The 18,131-nt window shown below is 39.2% G+C and overlaps 2 long non-coding RNA genes across 10 annotated transcripts in view; one reads left to right on the top strand and one right to left on the bottom strand.

Annotated features, from left to right (window-relative positions):
• Positions 1 to 18,131, bottom strand: part of LOC311437601 — a 40,962-nt gene that overhangs the window by 4,109 nt on the left and 18,722 nt on the right. For 3 of the 8 annotated variants that reach the window (XR_014693568.1, XR_014693569.1, XR_014693570.1), the window contains 2 exons: positions 5,554 to 5,672; positions 3,866 to 3,913 (listed from right to left, as the gene is read on the bottom strand). This is a non-coding gene — a long non-coding RNA (uncharacterized lncRNA). Of the gene's footprint in view, positions 1 to 3,271; positions 3,565 to 3,865; positions 3,914 to 5,553; positions 5,673 to 7,193; positions 9,011 to 9,976; positions 9,988 to 18,131 lie in introns of those variants that run through there. The other 5 variants (XR_014693574.1, XR_014693567.1, XR_014693571.1 and 2 more) reach the window with 5 other exon arrangements.
• Positions 7,927 to 18,050, top strand: LOC311437602. 2 transcript variants are annotated; one of them, XR_014693576.1, is made up of 3 exons: positions 8,448 to 8,572; positions 15,199 to 15,268; positions 17,481 to 18,050. It is a non-coding gene; the product is annotated as an uncharacterized lncRNA (long non-coding RNA). The 2 variants fall into 2 exon arrangements; XR_014693575.1 differs by lacking the exon at positions 8,448 to 8,572 and adding an exon at positions 7,927 to 8,163 and having other exon boundaries at positions 15,199 to 18,050.

The raw sequence follows: 18,131 nt of genomic DNA on the forward strand, positions 1-18,131 counted from the left end.
GTGACTTTGTTCTTTGTTGAATTGTGTTAGGACCTTCACTGGGGACACAGACCCCAGTGAATAAATAGACAATACATAACGAAAATCATAATGGCTTAGGTAGTTTCTGGTATTCTCTGATCGCTCATTAAAAAAAGTACCTGGTTTATGTGCAACAAGAGTATTTTCTTTAGTAAGGTGTACATGTTTATAACTTCATATTTATGACAAGCATAATAGATAATTTAAAAGATAATTTATATCTTGCAAGTACTTAGTATTCACTTCTTAATTTTTGAGTATTTACAAAATGGGCATGGATACATGGTGCACTTCTGTTCCAATTTGAATTCTGACTCACTAAGTTGTATAGGAAAGACTCTTTATTAATGAATATCCCCTGTAGTGATCAGAAATTAATTCCTGCATTTTATCAGGACTGCTGGCATTCTTCCCGTGAATCTAATGTTTGTAGACCCTATACCCATCCTTGAAATGCAGGACAGAAAGTGGTAGTACAGAGATAAGGTGATAACTCTGAAGAAGAGATCTTTCCATGTGAGCAAGAGGGCTACATAAGAGGAATAGGAAAGTGAGAGAAATTTATCATGCTGTGATGGAGTACAGAAGGTATGCAGGTATTGTTCAGCTGCCAGACTTTCTACGTAGAGGCACCTGCCCACATGATGAGGGACTGCAGCACAATTTCAATTGCTGCTGGCCCTTCAGCTCCAGAAAGAAGGAACAATTCACATTTCTGCCCTGAAAACTTCCTAAAAAATGCCAATCTGAAAGAAATAACAGTTAAAAAGACAACACAAAACCTTGAAGGCATTGTTTCTCTTTCTTGAGTACTATGTAGCGAGAATTAGAAACCATCCCTGTTTATCTGGTGTTTATCTCAAATCTGTATGAACTGCCAAACATAAAAAGAAGCTGTTTGTAAAGAACAAATATGTTTCCTTATCTACTTTTTCTTCAGGCTACTGATTCTTAAATGGCAAACAAAAATGGTTTTGTGGCTTTGAGACTTATCACTCTACATCAGAAATGTTTATTTACAGCTACAAGCAGTTTCTCGAAGTTGAGTGTATCATATGGTAAATTCAGCCTTGTAAGTTAAGAGTCAGCACTTAGCAAACTGATAAAACACCACTTACGTGAACAGTAGCACATTTATGCTTTTGACCCAACATGTTTACTTACAGAAGGAGTATTTCTCTCAATCTAGAGGTTTCATTACATTACAGTAGTATAATTATTTCTGAGATCAACAAAGCTAGCTCAGTCTAGCCCTAGGTAAAATATCAAGGATCCCCTTAGTTTATCAGAGGTGCTCACCTGTTATGGTTTGAATCATTTTAGTGTTTTCACTGCCCAACCTCCTATGTCTGGAGTACAAAAGGATATGAGCAACTTTGTCTTCAGAGGAAAATAAGGGTCAGAAGACATGCAAAGATCAGGTTACCATTTTGAAAAAGGTTTTAACAAAGGCTTTAATGCAAAACAGTCACAATTGTACACAGCCTGCCCTGTCTTCATACTTCCTCACTCATCACCATGAATTCCACCAGAAATACCAATCCCTGCCTCAAGTTTGCCACTCTCCATGCCTCTACTGCTCCTTTGGATAGTATTTTCCTCGATTTGGAGTATCAGCAAAGCTCCTTTACATAGCTCAGCTATGTCACAGCTACATCAACATCAGTGAAGAGTCATCAGGAAACATCACATAGCAGTAAACAAAGGTCCCCAGACCCCAGCCCCACACACCATGGCTATCAGATCCCTCTGGCCAGCAGACAGCTACTGAAGATGGTGTAACACAAAACTTCCGGCTTCATTGCTTGAGGAGGGATAGGAATACATTCCTCTTACTGGTGAGCTGTTGCTTCACTGTCTGTTGTCAGGTCTCTTGCACTTTCATTGGAAAGCACTACTTAGCCAGCCATTGCCAAATGCAACTTACGGGATTTGCAGGTTTGGCTGCCAGAGTTAGTCTGACACATTCCCTTGCAAATGTGTCCCTGGTGTTTTCCTACAATAAATGCATGGCAGCAATTCCAAGAAACCACAGAAGGTCTTCTTGGATTGCCAACAGCTGAGAAGACTGTACTTGGGAGTTTGATATAGCCCCTTCCTCATACTCTAAGGGGAAATGCTATTTTATAGCCCTGAGAGATTAAATGTGCAGAGAAGGAAGAAGGTCCTTGTAGGCCAGAGTGTGGGTAGGAGATAAGAGCAGCAGAAGGCTGTATCCCTGTGAAGGAGGACATCTCCTGAGGATGACTTCAGGTTTAGATTTTTGGGTTTCTTGTTCCTTAAGACACTAGTGGTTTTCTTAACTCTCAACAATGTCTAATTTAGAAACCTAAATGAGTAGAAGTATTCCCTTTTCCTAATCCATTCCCTAATCCATTCCCTTAAAACATACAAATCAAAGGCATGCAAACTGAAAATAAGATAGTATGCAAATAGAAGCTTTACCTCTGCATGTAGCTTATACACAGGTCCAAATCTATCCAGACTGAGAGAAAAAAAAAAAAAAAAAATCAGGAGAAAGGAAAACTCTTAGCAGAAAAGCCTGCTTCTTTATATTTTCATGTTTTTGGATGTTCTGTAGAAAACCTTGCTCAGATTTTTCCTTTTCTCCTATACATACCTAAAAACCCAGGTCCCAACTTATCTTCCAGGATGTGCTAATATTCCCAAACACAAATAGTTGGTCTTTTTCCACATATCTGTAATTCAGTAATATTTTAACGTACTTTTCTGTATGTCAGCACTGCTTTGTGAGCACATTTGACTGGAGAGATAGATGGCAGAGTTGCTCCCCTGCTTGTTTCAGCGTCACAGACTTTCTCTTTAGTCAGTTTGTGCAATTGCTAAGATGCATATAAAGATTCTGTATCTTTATCTCATGTTTTTGATTGGAATTTACCTAAACAGTCTCACAAATACAAAACTAGAACCAGGAAAAGGAAAGAAGTTGTACTTTCCTGTTATACATTTACTCCATCAGCAGCAAATCCTTACGAAAACTCTCAGTGGGGAGTTAAACTTTGACATGGAGCGTATCTCAATGAAATGTTTTAATGGACTGGATCCTCCACTAGCCAAAACTCAAGGTAACTCTAGTGAAACTGAAAGAGCAAGGGTTGCTGACAACAATTGCAGATATGGCCTCTTATCCATAGTTCAGATTCCTGCTTCAAGGCATGCCTATTTGTTCTTGCCTTTTTGACAGAAAATGAGGTAGAGAAGTCAGATAAGCAAGTGAGGATCTCCAAAATTCCCATGTACCAAATAATTTTATTTCACTGTAACAGAAAAGAAGAAAACAAACAAACAAACAAACAAACAAAAAACCACAAAAACACTATTTCACTGTAGCAGAAAAGGGCAAACTGGATAAGAGTTATAGAGTTGCGTCTGCCTAGGCAGGTTGGAGATCAAAAACCATTTTATATATATGTTTCATATATATATGTTTCTTGCGTTAACTTCTCTCATGTAGTTTTTGCAATCTTCATCTGTTGAACATGTTTTCTGTTTGGTAACTTGTATGAAATGTTGCCTCCTTAGCTAAATATATAGATAAAATAGAAGATTGAGAGAAATGATATAAATAAGGTTATTATTTAATAAGTGAGTCACAGTTATATGAAATACAGAGGAATGGAGGCATCAGCTATGTAAAAGTCAGTAAGATAAATACAGTCATGGGCTTCAATATGCTAAGAACAAAAAACGTATTAGTCACCTTCCTACTACCAGCAAAAGAAAGATGTTAGTTGATATCGCATTGAAACTCACTTCACTATTAATTTTCCTATTTTATGATAACCAGAAGGTCCTTTTTCAGAAAGCTGGGTTTCTAACTTACCTTTCTCAATCCATTTTTCAGAAAAATCTTCCACACAAAGACCATAGCCTAGAAAAAATCAGAAATAGGTAAAATGGATGCAAACATTCACATGTATTCTAAATTTTTAGATTTATTCTAAGTCCATCTCTTTTTGCCAAAGCTATGGTCCCTTTTTTTAAACATCTTACTATTTTCTCCAAGAGACACAAGTGAAATGAGCAGATGGACCTGTGCCTCGCCCTATGAAACTACAAACCCTTCAGAATTTTGAAGCTGCTCTGGGAAATTGAAGCACATGAATCATTTGCTTCTAGTTCTGCTCTCTTCAGTTCAGACCAGTTTTGAAACAGCTTCCTTATTTTTTTTTAATCTGCCTCTGAATTTGTCCCACTTGTTCTCAGTTACTTGGTCCCTGACACTCTTTTCTTCTTCCCTGTGTTCTCAGAAAGCAGAAGGAACAACAACCCTTGTTCATTCCTCATTTGCCCCTTCCCCACTGCTAATGCCACAGGCTGTTGATCTTTCATACCATGTGCTCCACTACTGCACTAAAGTCAAGGGAGTTTTCATCATTATTCACCTCACTGAACCAGCAAACCTTTTTGTTGTGACTGACAGTCAGCTAGAGACATTTCCTTCTCAACTGCTGAAGGACTCACTGTGGTGGCATTTACAAACGCGTAACTTCACAGAACCAGGAAGAGAATCTGAATCCCCATGCCACACACGGTCTGCAGTAAAATTTACACAGCTGGTAACACAAACAGCTCCCCCTCCACCCATTCCTTCCCCCCTGGTTCATTCCCTAGGACATAGGCCATTAAGTCAAGTGCTGAAATATGGTATGTCACATTTCTTGACGACTCCACCAGAAGGACTGACCCTCACATAGCACTTGGAGAAATCATTCATGAACAAATTTTCTTTCACCTTTGCTTGTGGATCAAGGAGAGGGGAGAAAAGGGGAAAATGTGGTTGTCACACCAGGAACAACACAAGCCAAAACACAAAGAACAAAAATTACTCAGCCTGCTTCCCAGGTTCTCCACGGTCTGTGAGAGGCACATTTCTTTGCCACCTTTTCCACTTGATTCTCCAACAGAAACACCAGAATCCTTCCCATCCCTTATCCAGCATTCGACTAAAACAGTAGCACCTGTCCACTTACACAAATTCTAACCCAACCTTCCAACACTCTGTAAAGTCATTCTTGTGCGCTATGAGAGTGACAGAGCAGTCCCTGCATCCTGAAAGCTGTGATCAGTATGACTAACTCTCAGGTGGTTACACATGAAAGAGATCTATTTCTTGTACAATGCTGAAGATTGGCAGGAAGTCACCTTTGAGACTGGGCTTTGATCATGCAATAAATCCAAAATAGTGTCCAGAAGATGGCTATGGGTAATTTCAGCAAGGTAGTAAGACCCCTGCTCGCAGGGAGACAAAATGCAAAGCTTTTGTGTACAGCACTATGTTGGGCAGGTTTTTCAAAGAATCATAGAACCTTTAAGGTTGGAAAAGACCTTCAAGATCATCTGGTCCAAGCATCACCCTACTACCAATGTCACCCACTAAACCATGTCCCTAAGCACTACGTCCAACCTTTCCTTGAACACCCCCAGAGCCAATGATTATTGTCACTTCCCTGGGCAACACAGTCTGTTTTGTTTGAGTAAATGCCATGGTAAATATATCCGTGGACTCACCTGGAAAAAGCTTCCTGGGATATGATACCAGTAGAGGCAGCAGAACCTCAAGTTGGTGTCCGTCAAGTCTCATCTCTCTCACAATAACCTCCTACATACATTGCAACCTAAAGAGAAAGCTACAGAAGAACTAACTGAATACTGAGGAAACAAATTTGAAATTAAGAGTTAAGAATTTATATTTATGCTAAACAAAAGAAAAATTCAAATTTCAGACTGAATTTATAAAGTAGAAATAGTGGTTTGATATAAATACCAAAAAGAAAGACCTAAAAGTAGGAAGGTGAGTGAAGGTCAAAGTCACAAACAAGCAAGACCATTATCCTGGTGTATACAGATGGCATATCAGAGCACAAGAGCTAGGTAAGACAAACAGGACAATCTTAGGAAGGATGGGGAAGAAGGAACAGGGGAGCTGAAGTGCCTTCATGACTTAGCTGCTGAAAATAAGTGTTTACATAAGAAAGTACAGCTTTCAAACAAGGGCTAAAAGACTAAAGGGCTTATTCAATGCTTTCAGAATTGTATTGAATAATTAAGTGATGAATCCATAGGGGATTCATTCCATTCCAGTGGGAAAAAAAAAAAAAAAAAAAAAAAAAAAAAAAAAAAGAGTCCAAAAAGTAGTTACACAGGCATCAGACTTAATAGGGTCTGGTTTCCTAAGGTTTTCTGTCTTCTTGGTCCCCTGAAACTTTAAGTGAGTTACATTAAATTGAATTTTAATTGAATCACACTTAGATCATTCATCCAAGTTGTTATGGATGCACCAACTTACAGTCAGTGTATACATCTTCCTAACCACCACAAAATGCACCCTTTAGGTTTTCAGGTGTGAGGAAATTAAATTGATTTCCAGCAGATAAACATTTTGATGTTAAACGCTTGTGTTGATTCTGCATGCAATAAGGGATAACTTCACATTGAAGTTTCTCCTACAGTGGAATGTGTTTAACAGAGGTTTCCTAATGAAGTTACTTTCTTTTATTTGGCTGACTACTTTCTCTAGCCCTTACAGAAATGTACTGTCTTTGAGACACTAGCCATCTGCCAGGTTTTATTGAAATCAGTCAAAGTTCCAGAAAATGTTCTGGGGGACAGACAAACAAATATTCACACCAAGAAGCATATTATTACTGTATAAAACACTTTCCATAATGAAGAGGTCATTACTTAAAAAGGGAATCTCTTCTACCTCCTGATGATAAAGTTTGGAGTGATTTGACTGACCGGGAATGTTTCTTTTCTCTGACAATGCTTTGGCAATTGCCCTTAGTAAAGCAGAGCACATGCCTTGGCATACTCAGTGATGCTTCTGGAAGACAATGTTTCTGCATGCATCAGCTGGCTAGTGTTCAGTAAAGTAAGAAAATGAAGTCATTTTTTGAATGTTCACAGAGTTTAACATTTCCATATCTGTCAAATAAATCCATGGGAAAAAAATAAATAAAATAAAAGCACTTGTAGGAGAAACCAAACTGCAGGACAGGAATGGTGTGTGCATAATTTATAAAGAACTCAAAAACTATTGGGCTTCCATCCTTTAGTTTTGAATAAGCATTTTCCTTACTGCTTAATTCCAGAACCAACAAACATGGCCTCAGTTCTCTATTTGGAACATAAATGTACACTGCCCTCACCAGTTTGATAACAAGGTTTTGGCCTGACTCTTCTCTGGTGCTTACTTCTTGCAAAATAGGAACTATTTATGTCCTGGGTGACCAGGTCTCTTGTTTCCTTCTGGAGAGAGCCCACAATTTCCCTAGCATTCCTTTGAGCACTAACATACCTATAGAGGCCTTTTTTGTTGCACTTGATGTCCACGGCTAAATTTAATTCTAACAGGGCTTTAGCTTTCCTAACCTCATCCCTGTCTGCTCAGACAATGTCTCTGTATGTCTCCCAAGCTATCTGTCCTTGCTTTCACTCTCTGTAGGCCTCCCTTTTCTGCTTGAGTTTGGCCAGGAGCTCCTTGTTCATCCATGCAGGTCTCCTGGTGTTTTTGCCCGACTTCCTCCTTGTTGGGACACATTGCTCCTGAGCTTGGAGGAGGTAATCCCTGAATACTAAGCAGCTTTCTAGGGCCCCTCTTCCCTCGAGGGCTTTGTCCCATTGTAATCTACTTAGCAGATCCCACAATCTGCTCTCCCAAAGTCCAGAGTAGTAAGCTTCCTGTTCTGCCTCCTTGCTATCCTCAGGATGCTAAATTGCACCATTTCATGGCCACTGCAGCCAAGGCCACCCTTAAGATTCACATTCCTAACCAGTCCCTCCTTGCTGGTGAGAAGGAGGTCTAGCATACGTCTAGCACAAGGTGAGAATGAGGTCTAGCATTCTCATTGGCTCCTCTATCACATGGAGAAGGAAGTTGTCATCAATGTATTCCAGGAGACTCCTGGATTGCCTATGCCCTGATGTGCTGTCCCTCCAACACATCTTTTGTGCTGCTCTTCAGGTGTTCTCCTGCTGACTCTTGACTCAGAATCTCCATATCTAGATGTGATATAATATAATCATGTAATTAATATAATCTCGAAGATGTCCGGTCATAACTTCATCGGACTGTCTCCCTGCCATATGTCCTTGCATCCTGGTACAAATCTGGGTGAGGTCCGTCATTACAGTACTTGTGCCTTAGATCTTATGTTGAGACCATGAGTTTGATTCCAGTTTCTGTTGTGTTTCTGCTCAGTGTTGGGTGGGACTCCCATCCACCAGGGGTAATAAACCCCTTGTGAGCTATCTCATTAGCTTTTGATTACTGATCTGCATTTGCCCACTGTCTCAGAACATTTTAATTGTACATCGCCCCACCTATCCACATGCTGCCAGCACAATTTCTGGTTTATCAGCCCCCTGGGTTGCATTAGGAGGAGTGTTGCCAGCAGGGTATGGGAGATGATCCCTTCCCTCTACACAGCACTGGTGAAGTGCATCCAGAGTGCTGTGTCCAGCCCTGAGCTCCCCCCATGAGATGTGTCCAGAGCCATTGGAGCAAGCCCAGAAAAAGGCCACAGAGGTGAGGCCACACAGTTGATTAAGGGACTGGAGTATCTCTCATATGAGAAGAGGCTGGGACTTCTCAGCTTCAGAAGAGAAGGCTCAGGGGTTGTCTTATCCATGTGTATAAATATCTGAGGGTTTGTTTTGTTGCTGCTTTTTATGTCCCAGAAGTTTCTAAACTGTTTATTGTTGGGCATGACTGAGATATCCCAGGGGAATAATATGCCCTGTGCTTACAATATTCTCTTATAATCTGCTATTCACACTGTTATTCACACCTTGGTCTTCACTTCTTCCAGGAATGACAAGTGGGTTTTTTGTATGTTTGTTTGTTTGTTTGTTTTCATCCTATCCCTGCACAATGCAGCTGTCCTTGTTTTGTTTTTTTTTTTTTTGCTCATTTTGTTTTGTTTTGTTTTGCAGGCTATGGTAAATTTTCTTGTAAACCTGAACCCCATCCCTCCAGCAATCTTTTCCTCTAGTTGGGAATCTTCAGCATCTCCAGAGTTGTGCTTGCCATGCCGTGCTTAACTGTTGTGTAAAACTTACTGCTTTTCCTGCTTTCTGTCTGCATGTAATAAAATAGCATCTTGCTACAGGCTTGTTGTATTTGGAATTGCAGTACCCAGAACCTCAGTGACTCCATTACTGCAGGCATGCTCATCTCTTTCTGCATCAAACTCACTTTTCTTCTGTTTTGGAGAAGATAATAGCAATTTTCATTTGGTCTCCATTGCTACCCGACAGCACAAAGACCTATGGGTTCTTTATACATTATCACCTTGGAGAAAGGCAGTTCATTCTTTAGAACATTTTATACATATTTTACTGATGAAAATGTTCTTAAGCTAAAACATTACCTATATCACTGTACTGGGGGACATGTTCTTTCAATTTTTGCAAAGTTAGACAAACAGCATACATAAGTCACTGATGAAGTAAGGATTTCTAAGATAGGTCTGGGAGCCCATCTTGTCCTTCTCTAACACTGATCTACTTATACTGTAGTTTTCACCTGGCTTCATGCTGTCCAGAACCTGCAAAAACTTTTGGCACACTCTTCCTTTGAGGCCTGTTAGCAGTATCTGATTTTCCACTTTCAGGCTTTCATATAAATTATTCTGAAGACAGCATAAACTTTAAAATTATGAACTGTTCAAACATTTACTCAGATGTGATTGATGTATGAACACAGAATATTTAAAGATTTTTGTATCATAGTTATAACTGTTACATGTCTGTAAACAACTGCTTTTCTGCTCAAGTGAGTCAGCTAAGGCAGATTTTGTGCAAGAAGCTATACTAGTGTTGGATGTCTGCAGGTATCTTCCACCTAAACATTGATTCTTGGAACCACATCTGTGGTTCAGAAAATATGAAAATAGGAAAAGGACCAGAGAGAAAAAAAGAAGGCTCTGACTTGAACACAGGACATGACCTGATCCACATTTTCTCTAAGAAGGGACGCAGGGACATGGATTGAAATGGGGAGGTCCTGGGAGGGGCTCAGCTGAACAAAATCTTTGACTAAGAGGGGGAGTATTGTCTATTTGCTTATAAAATAGTTGAACAAGGTCACTATCAGAGGAAAAACTCTCTAAACTGCATCTCAGCTGACCAAATAAAACTGCAGCCACCCTAAGAGCAAAAGCAAGCTCAGAAAAAGACTTGAAACAGATGGGTTTGAACCTTAAAACAAACAAACAAAAAAAAGTAGCATGGTGCTTTCTGTTTTGCCCACGTGTTTTCAGACAGGGTGGAGACTGGCTTATCCTGAGTCCCAGTGCTCCACCAATGGCTTCCAGAGCTGCCTGGAGGTCCTGCTGCCATTACAAAACACTGCAGGTTACCAAGGAGCAAAACCTTACTGCTATCTACTCTAGTGCTATCAGACCTTTTTCTTGTTTAAACTGAAACAAAAAAAGGGACACATCTCTTTCCTACACAGGTGCTTTGTTAAGGATCATGTCAGCAGAAGTTCAACACAGATCCAAAGATTAGACATCTGAAGGGGAGCAACAAAAGAAGGAAAACCAAATGATGAAGTAGACTACATGGCATTTTCTCCATAGATGTTTCCACCCTTGGAAAAGGGAACATAAACCTTAATAGCATATCTCACGATATGTATCAAATTTTCCATTACTTTCTGATAATGGGGTATGACGAGTTTCACAGAGGGAGGGGTTTGGCCTTATTGTGAGAATAACCAATGGATTTTACAATCTACAGTTACCGAATCACATAAACAATGAAAACCTTACTTCCACTTCTGGATTTTTTTTTTTTCCTTGTATTTTGTTCAAATTACTGACATTTCTGGTCAGAAAATATACAAACATGAATCTGTGTTCTTAAAACTCAGTTTTCTGTGCTAGGTTTTTTTCTCCTTTTTTTGACTTCTAAAAATAGAAAAGCTCTAAGTGTACTCAAGTAGAAAAAGAACTTCAAATGGAGAAAGAACCTTCCAATACCCAGTCTTTAGAAAACTGATCCCTATAAGCAGATGGGCCCCACCTTGCAGGAAAGTGAACAAATAAAGAATAAATTATCTTTGGGTGCAATAAGCATCTTTCATACGCAAGTTTGCCAAAGGTTGGATAATTCCACAAAGCTGCTCAGCAAGAAGCCAGATGTGATTAGAAATGAAAGGTCCCACAACACCACCCTGAGTACTCAGCTCTTAATCAGGTTATCAGACAGCAGAGCTTTTCTTAATTGATGTAGCCTTTTATCAAATGAAGGTGTTATCTCCTTGGTGAGGTCATAAAATATGAGTCACACAGAGTCAATAGGATATCTAGCACAAAGGCGATGCTATGCATTATAGACTCTAAAGGTATTGTAGGCGCAGTTTACTTAAAGGTAACTGGTGAATGCTGTGGCCCTCTTCGACCTTCATAAAAAGGTGTTTTAACCCCATTTTAAACTATGGCTACTGTTCAGAGTAATTCTGCTAATCACAATTTGATATTGCTTCCTTGGCAAGGCAGTGTGACATTTTGAGACCATGGTCTAATTTCTCATAAGCAACTCTAGTTCTACTGATTTTCAATTGGTGCATAGCCTCAGCTGAGATTTTGATTTAGCTATGCTGAATTTGTTCTCTGAACACTGAGCTTTGCGTGGTTAAGCTAGCAACAAACTCACCCAGTTTAGGTGAAGAGAAAACGAATACTGTGAACAAAGTATATCACATTTTAACTGAAATTATATCTCCAGAATTGCTACTGGTCAGCACTGGACTTATATTAGAGATCTGACTGAGATAACATCGGCTTTTATACCTGAATTCTTGCAGATCTTCTGGCAAGTCTTTTGCTCTGATTTACTATAGTTCTTTGGTGTCTAAGACTTTGGTGTTTTACTAGTGGGATTTTGTTTGCTTGTTTGTTTGTTTTTATCTATTAATTAAAATGGAAGTTCACTGCTTTTCCTCATGAAGACACTGGGAAACTGAGTCCATTAACAAAACCAAGGCATTCAGCCAATAGTTACCAGGATCCTAGTAAAATTCACTCAAAAATATAAATAAACCACCTTGCATACTAGTGCTGTCATCTAGCTACTAATGCTTTAAGTCAGAGAAAACAATGCACCTCTGAGCCTTAGTTCCACTGACCATGTTAGTTCCATTTACTTAGTTCCATTTACCAACTTCTGACTGCTGCTTGGTACAGTGAAAACTGCTGTAGTCCATTGGCTTCCTATTAGGGCAACTGCCTTTAACCTACAGCATTGCCAACAGCCTCACAGAAAGGTAACTCTTTATATGGTCATGTGCAATGACCTAATTTCCACATTTCCAAGGTGGTGAATGGAACTTTGATTTGTAGGTACATTACAAGAGCCAGATACCAGATGCAAATTGAGAGCCAATCACAACATGAAAATAATTTTATTTCTGAAACTATTTTTTAAACAAAAACCAAAATCCTTCAGTTGATTAAAACATCCTGTGTGTATATTAGAAATTTCTTGTTTCACTTGTAAGCCCTTTAAAATGCTTTTTAACATAAAGTTATGCAAATATAATAGTAAAAAAAAAAAAAAAAAAAAAAAAAAAGAGAGAGAGAGGGTATTTGACATCTCCATTGTCCTTATAATGTCACTTAAGGAAGGTTGCAAATCAATTTCCTGTTTCATGATGTATGCATATGGAAAGGAGTTCATTGTATCACCAGGTAAGTGCATCATACTAACGGCCAGTGCAGTAGTAAATTTAAAAGGTTAGTTCACCTCGTTGGTGTAACTGAGATATAAACCAATGGTATATTTTCCAGATAATTATTGGATAATCTCACATTACGCAGGTTTATCCTGCATAAAGAACTAATACTGAAATGCGAAGTCTTATTTTCCTTAGGCAACTCTGAGCCTTAATTCTGTCATCTACCATCTCCTGACTACTACACGGTACAGTGCAACCTATGCCATAGTCCAATAGCTTCCTATTAGGGCAAATGTCGTCTTTCCACTACTTTGCCAGAAGCTGCACAGAAAGGCAACTCTATATGGTCATATACAGTAACCTAATTTCCAGGTTTCCAAGGCCACTCCCTTGGAGTTCACATTTTTAATGATGTTCCACCAACTGTATACAGAAGATTACACTGCTAATCTTAAGAACCTGAAAGAGGTACTCAATCAGCAGATTACTATGATAGCATATTTATGCCAGCAGGGAAGCAATGTTAGCATAAAGATGACAGGCAAGAAAGTTATCTATTTTTAGAGAGTTTCAGGCAGATTTTGAGCTCATTGCTTGACTGGAAGTCATGCAGCCTGGCTTAATAACCCTTGCAGTGGTAAATTAATACAGGTGATACTAAAATAAGACAAAAGCAAACAACCCATTCAATCCCTCTTTCACCTCCTCATTCCAGACGTTTGAATTCTTCTTCCACTGTCAATGGGACAGAGGGACAAAGTGAGTCAAAGTGATCTAAGGCAATGCTGTGGTTGGCTTGGTTTCACAGCAGTAGCCATCAGGAAGTTCTAAGTTTGTTGTCTTCTCTCAAGTGGTCAGCTCCACAGCAACAGTGAATAGTCACAAAATTTGTCTCCGGAGCTGCAACTCAGCCACCTGAGTTGGAAGAACAGGTGCTCTCTAAGGCCAATGGAGGAAAGCAAGCTCCTCCAGGGTAACATTTACAATACCAAACTCAGACTCCTGCTATTCTCCCCTAGCAGCAGCAGGAGTGGGATACAACTACATGAACACAAACACCCAGTGCCCTCTGCAAGGATGTCCTATTGCCTGTGGCTACTGCTGTACAAGGGTACACGTTCCTTGTTCATGCCTCCCAGCCATCTTAGACTATATGAAGGGTCACAAGGCCGTATTCAGTGGCACTGCATTCAGGCAACTGAATCCTACTTCCAGGGTCTCAGGAAGGACGTTTAATATCAGGCTGTGTTTGGGAGTCTCCAGTGCTCCCACATATAAAAAAATAATGAAGTGCCAAGGGAGAAAGCATTTGGTCTCAATTTCAAGTAACAACTCCCTGCTAATAAGCCAATTAATTTTCCAGAGTAATAACAGGTTGCATTTTCAGCCATATTTGGAAAAGACAACACAAGAACATACAAAAGCACAAAGGAAAAATGTAACGCAATGCATCATTTATAACCATAAAATGGTGTGTCATCCATACATATCCAGTATATTCTGACTCAGCATTGACAAAGCCTATGGAAAATTAGTGCTCCTGTTTTCAAGAGGTGTAGACAAAGGCAACCTATACTCTTATTCTATTCTGAGCCCAAGGTATTGTTAGTTTGGCTCACAAGTATAGAGTAGTTAAATAGATATCTCAGGAGGTATTTTTATTTAATTTATTTGCCAACGATTATAAAGGAACATTCTTGAAGAATGAAAAAGGCAATACCTTTTTTTTCAGAATAGTAACATTTGATGACCTCCCAACATATTGCTAAGATCCATAATAAATATAAATTGTTGCTGCTTAATATTTATACACTTATGGCACCTAGAGGGTGCAGCAAGAGGAAGACTCCTGCCTTCTAACTTCTGTACAAGCTCCTAATACCTTCCAGTGAGTTTCCATGGGCTCTGAAATCCACTTTGACTTGGCCATTTATATCAGGGAAAAATGACTTGGTGCTGACAATCTGCTGAGTTTGGATTCTCATGGCAAGTACAAGTCCACTCTCTTTACACTCTAGGAAACCTCTTCTGTAATCCCTGACAGAACTTAAAGAGTATCCATAGTCTATTGTAATTATCACATGAAAACATAAATAATTTAAATCTAAATCAATAAAATTCAAAAAATAATATTACGATTGTTTATCGAAAGCAAGTTGACAAGTAATAGCTTTCCCTTCTCTTACACCAATAATATTCATTCTTTAAGCCTGATGTTTCCATGTTCATATTACAGGGGAATAAAAAGAATTTGGAGTATCTTTTTCCATTGTTTGGTGTAAATGTGAACCTAAAGTGTTAGGTTCATAGGAGATGTTATAGTAGTCTAACAAATTCAACATCCGGGTGCAAAATATCCCAAATCAGGCAAGTAAAAGATAGTTCAACCACAGTGTTTCTACTAAATTCTAAATAATTTTATAAAATTCTAAAATAATTTTCTCCCTACAATGCTTATTTTTAACTTGCAGGTAAATTAAAGAAGAGAACTCAAGCTAAGAAACAAAAGAAGAAAGCTAATGTCTCAGTAGAGGAGAAGCTGTGAGTGACAACCTGGTATTTTGAAAACTGCTACATTACTGAGTTGGCATGTTCTACCATATCTACAGCTACTAGAAAAATCTACTGGTACATGAGCTGTAAAGCAAATTGAATCTCACAAAACCAATCTCATATGCTATGTTGTGTCTCATGCATTTAATGAAAACTACCCAATCTTTTACAAGTAAGGAAGCATATGTTTCATTACTAATGAATGCTGTTTTTGCTCAGAGCAACAAGTTGCCGTAAAAAATCTGTAGGATTTCATTTCCTTGTTGCTTCAAATATTTGCTCGTACTTTGACCAAAAAGAAATGGGGATTTCCAGGTAGAGAGATACTTGCTATTTTAAAGAAGACTGCTTTTAATGGCTCAGTGTGTTTGTTACCTGGACGAAAGCCCACCCTTGGCTTTGAAAAGTCCTTAACTGCAGTAGCCCCAAGACTAATAGGGCTCTTCAGGCCAACAAAAATTGGCCTGTAGGCAGTTTACCAGAGAAGTCAGTGCAGAAACAAAGGAACAAAGTTAACACTGAAAAATTATTTTAAGTCTAATTTGTCCAAATCCCTGGTGCTGTGAATATGAGAAGTTAGATGTTAGTTAGGTCTTAATTTACAAGAAACCTAATTGAGTTTCTACACCCCTATATTCACTCCTGAGACATGGTTTTGATCACTTGCTTACACTGAATGTATGCCAGTTTACTCCCAGTCTCTTTCAGAAACTAACTCCACCCAGGGTGAAACTTGGATTAGAGGGATACTTCCCTTTGGGATTTTCCCTCACAAGGCGGAATGGAGGTGCCCATGTTAAGACCAGCTCTCCATGCTCCACATGGTTCTTTAGCATTATCTAACTAGGACCTGAATCGTCAGATCTTCTAGTGCCACACCCAAGATTCACAGTTCAGCTGTTTGGCTCTCCTCTCATTGATTTGTGCATTTTAGACTGTGAAAGGCCCAAACCAAACAGAGAATTAATAGGTCTTAGGGCCACAGAAACCTCACAAGGGGCCCAGAGGAAATCCAGGTCAAGAGCTTCTCGATATGAATATGGCCAGTCTGCTCCAGAGGAAACTAGCCTTGGCCCCAGAGATTGTTTGGATGATGCCTTCAACTGTGAAGGCACAGCATGGTGTGTATGTCCACAGACTAATTTCACTCTCCTTTGTAATTATCACACAGCTAAAACCTAGCATTTCACACATTGGATAAAGTATTTTCTAAAGGCAAATACTTTACTTTTTATATAGTCATCCCTACAGTTCAATACATACGTAAACAGATGCACAGACATAGACATTTGAAATTGTTTTATACTGAAGTCCAACATCCTTTAATTCCTTTAAGCATGCTCAGAAAATATTCTTTTGAATATTTCAGATGATCAGATTTTTATTTCCTCCTTTGACTTCTTTTCTTTCTTTTCCCTGTCTCCAAACCCTTCTTTCCCTCTTTATGACAATTATAAGATGAAAGACGTTGTTTTACTTACATTTCTTCTCCTATAATTTTGGGTTTATATTCCATTACTTTCTTGTTCTGTGTTCAAATAATGATGTGGCACAAAAGGATTTTCATTTCCCTTTTTGAAAGTTCTGATAAATTGTAGTGGTAAATGAAAGAACAGATAAAGGAACAACCTCACATACAGCTCATTTTAGAATAATCTGTGGAAAGGGGATTAAAAGCTTTTTATAATGGAATTAAAGGTTAAAACTTTTCAGCAAGTGATTTTTTTTTTGCTATTTTGGTAGAAAACTGTAACTAATTCTGAAAAATAAACCTCTCGAAGTTTCCATGCAAGAAAAGCAGCCCCTTTTTTACTTGCTTTGTGGGGCTGCTGCCCAAGAGATGGACATGTCAAGTTGCCATTCACAGACCTCTGCAATACTGGCAGCAGTGGAGGCTAGATCTCAGCTATGGGATGTCTCCAGACTGCCCATAAGTTGTGGCAGCCCTCATTTGGCGTCATGTGGCCATGCACATGAGTTGGAATTGATTCCAACTGTATGCCTTTACCCAAGCTGTGCAGCTCACCATTTGTTTGTGCAGGAGGAAGCACTAGGTGGTGTGGGCATTGCTTATTTCCTGCACAGCTGCTTCTCGTCTGTCCAAGGGAAAGGAGCCAAATTGAAACAGCCCTGATTGTGGACCGTGCCAACAGGATGCAAATGTCCCACCTCCGGGGTCACATATATTTTTTTTCTGCAGGGAATTGATGTACAGTCAGCTTTACCAGGAAGCAATATGGCTTGCCAATGGCCATGAGCACAGACACACTGACCAACTGACCCCAGGGGCTCTGAGTGCTGCCAACAGCCATGTGGAATAGAGCCCTGTGGTCTCCCAGAAGATTTCCACCTCCCTGTTAGCCCTGAGTGTTTGGAGCTGTCTGCTGATGGGGATCCCCAGGGACATCAAAATAAAAATTCTTACTGACTGCTTGGATAGAGTCCCTACAGGCTTCACCTTACCACTTCAGAGTAAATAAGAATAAGTAAGATTCCTATAATTGATTTACTCAAGGCCTCTCTCTCTTGAACAAGTCTAAAAACAATGCTTTAATGAGATGATTTTATTTAAGTGGTTAAAAAAGAAAAAAGAAAAGAAAAAAAAAAAAAAAAAAACACAAATGGGTGAAGTACCTGTCAAAGCTTTATCTTCTTTTTGTAACCACAAGCATGTATTTTCTGTAATATTGTGTGTTGTCAGGAATATAGACTTTTAAAAACTGAACTGGACACTTGATTTGGGGCACAAATTAAACATCTGGAAAATGTTGACTATTCTGTCCAAGGTGTGTCCTTATCAACACATAGCTCTAACTATAACCATTTGGTCCTTTGAAGGGTAGAGTTTAGA

This window comes from Aythya ferina (genome assembly GCF_964211825.1).
Source record: "Aythya ferina genome assembly, chromosome: 5".
In the NCBI taxonomy this organism is placed as follows: Eukaryota; Metazoa; Chordata; class Aves; order Anseriformes; family Anatidae; genus Aythya; species Aythya ferina.